Source organism: Metopolophium dirhodum, chromosome 2, assembly GCF_019925205.1.
Source record: "Metopolophium dirhodum isolate CAU chromosome 2, ASM1992520v1, whole genome shotgun sequence".
Lineage (NCBI taxonomy): Eukaryota > Metazoa > Arthropoda > Insecta > Hemiptera > Aphididae > Metopolophium > Metopolophium dirhodum.
This window is the reverse complement of record NC_083561.1, coordinates 9,741,765-9,749,060: the sequence shown is the minus strand read 5'-3', so window position 1 is coordinate 9,749,060 and position 7,296 is coordinate 9,741,765.

Sequence of the window (7,296 nt, the reverse complement as noted above, 5' to 3'; positions counted from 1 at the left end):
GTCAGATATTTTAGTGGGTATCTGCCGTGCCCGGGTGGGGGATAAGCGGCACTTCTCTCTGGACACCGTGACTTGCCCAAAGAAAAATGCCACCCGTGAACCGAGATTTGAACCAGCGTCGGTGTGCTCGGCCACTCCGTCTCCTGTATAATATATTATACGTTGCACTTCAGCCAGTTAAACTGTTACTTAAACCGATGAATTATAATATATAACCAGACTTTATGCATGTGCAATGGTTAATTATTAATATATAACCTGTTAATTATTCGGTATATATTTTTATATTATATTATATTTAAACATAATTAAAATTGTTTTCGTAGCTTAACTATACAGGCGCATACGTAACTATTATGAAACAATATCAAAAGTATTATATATTTTTAATGTTTACTCTTTTAATCAGTAATATATAAAATAATTCCTATGAATCCTTAATCCCGTAACCCTAATAATGTTTTTATCCCCTACCTCACATCTTCACATATAATTCAATTTTTCGTTGTATCTGTCATCACCTTATAGGACAGTAAAAATGCTTATATTTTCTTCAACAATATCTTTCGAAAGGGCAGAGAAAAAGAAAAGAACATTTAAGGTAAAGAAAGGAATTTTTACGCAAAATCGATTTTGGTTTTTGGGATAACTGTAAAACAAATGACCGTAGATACATGCAAATTTCACTGGTTGTTTATATTAGCATTGATTTGTTTTGAACTGTTTACGGACATTTTCAGTTTCCAATTTTTTTAGTTTTTTTTTCTATAAATGTCAAAAAAATTGTATTTGTTGGGTAAAAAAACTTGAAAATGTAATACAAGACTCCTACTATATTGTTACAATGACATTTAAAAAATATTAAAATTCCTTACTGACAATTTTTTTTTTATAAGCATTTCAAGTTTAAATTTTGACAAAAGGCATAAAAATCACGAAAATGTGCAAATTATTTTGAGCCAAAAATTCCTAAAAAATTTTCTTTTGAAGTTTAAGATTTTAAAATGTAATGCAAGATTCCTCATAAGTTTGTCAACCTTTATCAAAAAAAAAATGCCTTCAAGGAAATCAAATTAAATTTTTATGAGCGTTTAAAGTTCATAATTAAAAATAAAATAAACATAATTTTTTTTATATGTCTTATAAAATATTGGGTGGGTGGGTAGAATAAAATCTTTGCTCCTTGTGTGAAAATAGTTCACCATGCCACTGACCTTCCTATATTAATATTAAAACATTGTGTGCTACTTATTGGTCCATTAAACGATCTCTATGTCTACAGATTCGAAGTGAAAAATACGGAACAAAAGAAATTTTAGTTGAATCATACAAAATTACTAATAGGATTATAGGAATTGCTATATAAATTGCTTTTAAATGTGAAGCATTTAAAAATGAGAGCAAATAACGTTATCAACGTGCAATGATACTTTATGATAGCAACAAATGCTAGAATTGATAAAACATTTAATGACTATCTACTTAGAAAATATCAAATACATTGATTGCAAGTTGTTTAATGAACATATTTTAAGAGTACCGCTATAAGCACTACACAACAAATTATTATAATAATACTTGTAATGTAACTAAACTGACATCCCGCTGTCCCGTTCACGTACACGCTTTCTTCTTATTTACAAAAAAAAACTATATATTATTTCAAATTAAATAATGCTTTAAACAGATCATATTTTATTTTCTAGTCTAGGGAGGTTAGATTAATGATTATGAGCATAAATTTATGGTAGGTAAACTCTTGTATCGTAACGTTTTCAAGCAAAGGAGAAAACATATTATTATTGAATATAATGTATTATAGATACCCACATATTATATTTTTATTTTATATGAATGGAATGAGTAATTTTATATTAGCAAATTAAAAATACATTCATCACTCCGCTCAGAATCTTATATGGTTATAAGTGTTATAACATTATGTATTGTTTTAAAAAAAAAAAGTTATAAAGAAATTTAAAATACTGCTTAATCATGCAAATTTAAATAAGTAACAAGAATATTTTTTGTTGTGAAGTTGTTTTGTTACTATTATTAATTAACGCAGGTATTTTACTAATATTATAAAAATAATTATGTGGTGATAATAATTATGTTCTCGTATTTTTAAAATAGTAAGTTTATATAGTATATTTCCATTATTTTATCTCTTCAGTTTTCTTCATTAACCATTTAGTAATGATCTCAATACTTATCTCATACAAACGTGTTTTGTTATATATTGGTTTAGACAAGTGCCAGAACGTATATTATTATAAGTGATAGTAATATTCAGTAACTAGTAAGTAAGGGATAACTAGGTGGTAATATATTATGATATTCTAAAAAAAATTGTATCCATACAGTAGGTTCTAACTACGTATTTTAATTTTCTGTAAATACTTGTCGATAAGTATGGTACGTATTAATAGTTAACACCAAAATGATACTATCAACCGTTTCACCAAAACATACAGCGTACAGAAATATTATAATTAAGTGTCTACAAAACTATAACTCTACAAATATGATAAATGACATAATGTGTTTATGCCTTTATGGTAATGTAAAATAAATATTATAATATTGATTTATAATTAATTATAAGTATTGGAGAAATTCAACAAAAACATACAATAGTTAACAAGGTTATGTTAAGTTATTTTTTTATTAATATAGGAAAAACAAATTATAAATAGTATTAAATTAATATAAGACATACCGTCAATACTTTAAATATGTAAATAATATGAACCAGATAAAAATTAAAATGAAGTTGCTATTTGTATAAAGAAAATATAACTACCTATTTTGTGTTTAATTTTTTAACCATAACATGCATTTATTAAATTGAAAATTATAGGTAAATATTTTGTTTTATTATTCTTATCATCGTATTCACTTTTGATATTTTATAGACGTGACGGTAACAATAGTTAACACACATTTAAAAATAAAAATACTATAATATAGATGATTATTCAGATAACTGTACACACAGTATTTGGAAATTTTAATATTTAGTTTTGCTGATTATAATTAATACATAATATATTATAATAATTATACTATCAACTATCACATATGTGTGATATTATATATTTAAATGCATTATACAGCCATAAATTATAGTCATATAAAGGTAATAGTGTAATAGGCACTATTGCTAAATAACAGCTATTTTATTAAGCTATGAGTAATATATACCTAAATGATACCTAAATACATGCCACTTACGACTTACAAGTTACAACGAGTATGTATTCTAGATATAGACGTACAATAAGTACAATAGATTTTTATATTTAATTTACAATTTATATTATACACTTACTGCAGAATATAGGTAACAGGCCTACGGCCAACAAATTGTTCAGCAAAATATATACCTATTCAAAAAAATCGATAATATTACCAAAGTTAATTAAACTAACGAAAATTATAAAAGGTACCTACTACATACACATCATCAACATTTTCAAAACTCTTTGTATACGATTGGATAATAAGATAGAACGTGTTAGATATCACACAAAATAAAATCTTGGGTTTTTATATTATTATATATTTAATATAATTATTTACAATTTTTACTTACTAAACAACAAAATTATTTTATACTCACCTCGTTATACTTTTAACTATTTTTCTTACATCAGTATTTACTTGAATCATAGACCAATAGGAACAGCGCATTCCTCTCCACCCTGCCATCAATGTCAGTAGATCATTTATAACCATATATCTGAGAGAGAAAGAACATAAAGTACCGAAGGAGCACCGCACAAATAAGGAACTGTATACATTTTAGTATTTTACTACTTTGTTTCTTTTCTTGCTCACTCTATATCGCACCCCTGACTTCTCTCTTTAGGCGCTGATGGTCTATGCATAGACCTATAAACTATTGGACAGCGCTTAGTGAGAGAAGTCAGGGGTACGATATAGACTATAGAGTGAGCGAGAAAAGAAACAAAGTAATGAATACAGTGTGACTACTAACAAATAAAAAATTGTGTTACAATAAAATCTGCCAATTGTGGTTACCAAACTTGTAGGTCTATGGTAACAACCATATTATCTATTCATATTATATATATATTTATGGTTGATAAAGAAAATGGAAAAAAAAGTAAAGCATTTCCTCCATGTTTTACTACTTTATGTTCTTTCTGCTTTCTTTCTCAGTTATATGATTTCCTAGTAACGCTAGCATCCCTAGGCCATTGATGGCAGGGCGGAGTGGAATACGCTGTCCATTAGTTTATAGGTCTATGACTTGTATACAATTTTTTAAACAAATGTAATCAATAAATATTTACAACATTTGTAAATATCGATCATTATGATTAAATAGGTTAAAACCTTTGTTTGAATGTTTGTTTTGGAACTACCTATGATTGAATTACATTAAACACTGCCGTGTACATTTATTATAAAAACGAGTATTCAAACAGATTAAAGTTTCAATAATACCGATGCATGTTTATGTTATTTATAAGGAGATTGAAAACGACGATTTTCTCATCTCTGTTTCACATACGCGCAACATTGGAATTTAGTCGTGTTTTCATTTCTACGTACCGATTAATCGGATCTGGTGAAGCGATAATAATTCAGATGATAGAATTTAATTTTTCGTTAAGTCTTCTTTTAGATTATGTTTGATTTTTTGATTTTAACATCTCCGAAAATTGATATAACCATATAGGTATGATATTGTGATAATTTTAGATTCTGATCTGAGCAATGTATCAAGCATTAATAGAATCCACAATTAATTATGGTATTTTCATATGGGGAGGTACGTATTATACAACTATAGATCCATTAAAAAAAATACAAAACAAAATACTAAAAATTATCCTAAAAAAAGACTCAAGATACCACACAAAATATTTATACAATGACATGAATGTACGTACTACCAATAAAAAAAATTATTTTATATAGCGTTGGTACTTTACATAATTAAAAATAACCTCACTTTTAAAACTGAACACGGACATAATACTAGACAAATATCTAATATCAAAGTACCAACTATGCACAAAAAATTAACTCAATCTACATAATTATATATTAGTTCAAAAATTTACAATATACTACCATTAGAAATTAAACACAGCAACTCTTTTAAGATTCTTAAAAAAAAAATTACACTTTGGCTATTACAAGAACAAAATATAGACCGACGCATAACAAACGTATATAGGATTACTGCATTATTTATCACATAAGTTGTACGACTTTAGTAATTATTGTTAATTTTAGTTTTATATTACCATATTATATAATATATTGCATTATTTAACTACACAATTTTTTTTACATAATGCTATATTATAATATTATATTATATAAATAAATAAAATAAAATATATATTTACTTATATTATTAATATTATAGTCAGGTATGTGAGAAATGTATATTACAATTTGTAATTATTTTATTTATAAGAACTATTTAATGTATTTATATTTCAAATTGTGAACTCATGGGCCCAACACGAACATTTTCAGTGGTGCCCATTATCTTCTCGAAGAATAAATAAAAATAAAAAAAATAGTAACATTTATGTGTTTTTTAGGTGACTGAAATATAGGAAACACTTTTTATATTAAAAAATGCTTTGATTTTTAACTTCAAGGGTAGTTTGTGATAGCTAAGTGCATCTATTTGGTATACTATGACTAAGGGTAAGTAATTTTTACGCAAAATCAATTTTTGAAAAAATCGATTTTATTTTTTTGGTGTAACTCAAAAACTAATAACCGTAAACCCTTGCAATTTTAACCAAATATTTATATTTTTTAAATATTTTTCATAAATGCGGTAACATATTAAAAGTAATTTGACTCTATTTGAACTAGTTACAGCCTTGAGGAATTTTTCGAATTTCGTAAATTTTTTTAAAAATATTCTCGATAAAATCTTTTTTATTTAGTAAAAAGGCCAATAAGTCTATTACCTTTTCTAGGTAAGATACTAGAAAGACTGATACTTAAAAGGCTATTAACTTACATTTCTCATTACACTTCAAACCTAACGAACAAGATATTATACCTGACTCGCAATTTGGTTTTCGCTCAGCACATAATACAATACACCAGCTACATAGATTAGTTGACGCAATCTCGTGCTCCCTAGAAAACAAGCATTATTGCACTTGTGCCTTTCTCGACATTAGCCGAGCATTTGATAGAGTTTGGTACGAAGGTTTACTTTTTAAACTAAAAAAATTTCTCTCTCCTTGCTTATTTTTATTTATTAAGTCTTATATAAGCGACCGCCATTTTCAAATCCGGTTCGGCTCCTCAGTATCCAAAATCGAGAAAATCTTAGCTGGAGTTCCCTAGGGTGGAATCCTCTCTCCTTTTCTTTTTAATATCTACACTTCTGATCAGCCTATATCCCAGAACACTACTGTAGCTGATTACGCGGATGACAAAGCCATCATATCATTTGACAAAAACCCTATTACGGCCTCGGCAAATCTTCAAACTCATCTCAACCTAATGTCTGAATGGTACACCGATTGGCGCATTAAACCAAATCCCATCAAGTCAGTACATACAACATTCACTCTATGCCACTCCATTTGTCCTAATGTCTATTTAAATAACATACTTATTCCCACATCTGACTCAGTTAGATATCTTGGACTTAACTTGGATAAGCGCCTCACTTGGAATAGCCATATCCGTATAAAAAGACTTGCCTTAAACGCTCGTCTTCGCAGACTACAAACGCTACTTACAAATAACAAACACTCCAGTTTAAAAATTAAAGTTCTTATGTATAAAACATTACTCAAACCTCTATGGACATATGGTCTCCAACTATGTAGTACAGCAAAAGCGTCCAATGCAAACAAAATTCAGCGTTTTCAGAATATTGCTCTTCAGAAAATTACTAATTCTCCACCCTTTGTTTAGAATTACACTATACAGTCTATACATAATGACCTGTCAATAAAAACTGTGACAGAAGAAGCTATACGCTTCTACAAAATCTTTCATGCCCGGCTGCAAACACACCAAAACCCACTCATTAAAAACCTATCTATCCAAACATTACCTGGCAACCCCAGGCGTCGCTTAAAAGGAGCTGGTGCCGTGACTTGCTAGGGAACTAATATCAAAAAAAAAAAATCAGTATATATAAATATAGCTAGTTTCATACAACTCCCAGTCAAGTGCCATTAGTGGGTGGCTTCTTACTCATGTACTCATGTATTATTGTAACCCTTATCAAATATGCTAATTGTGCATAATTGTACAGATTGTATATAT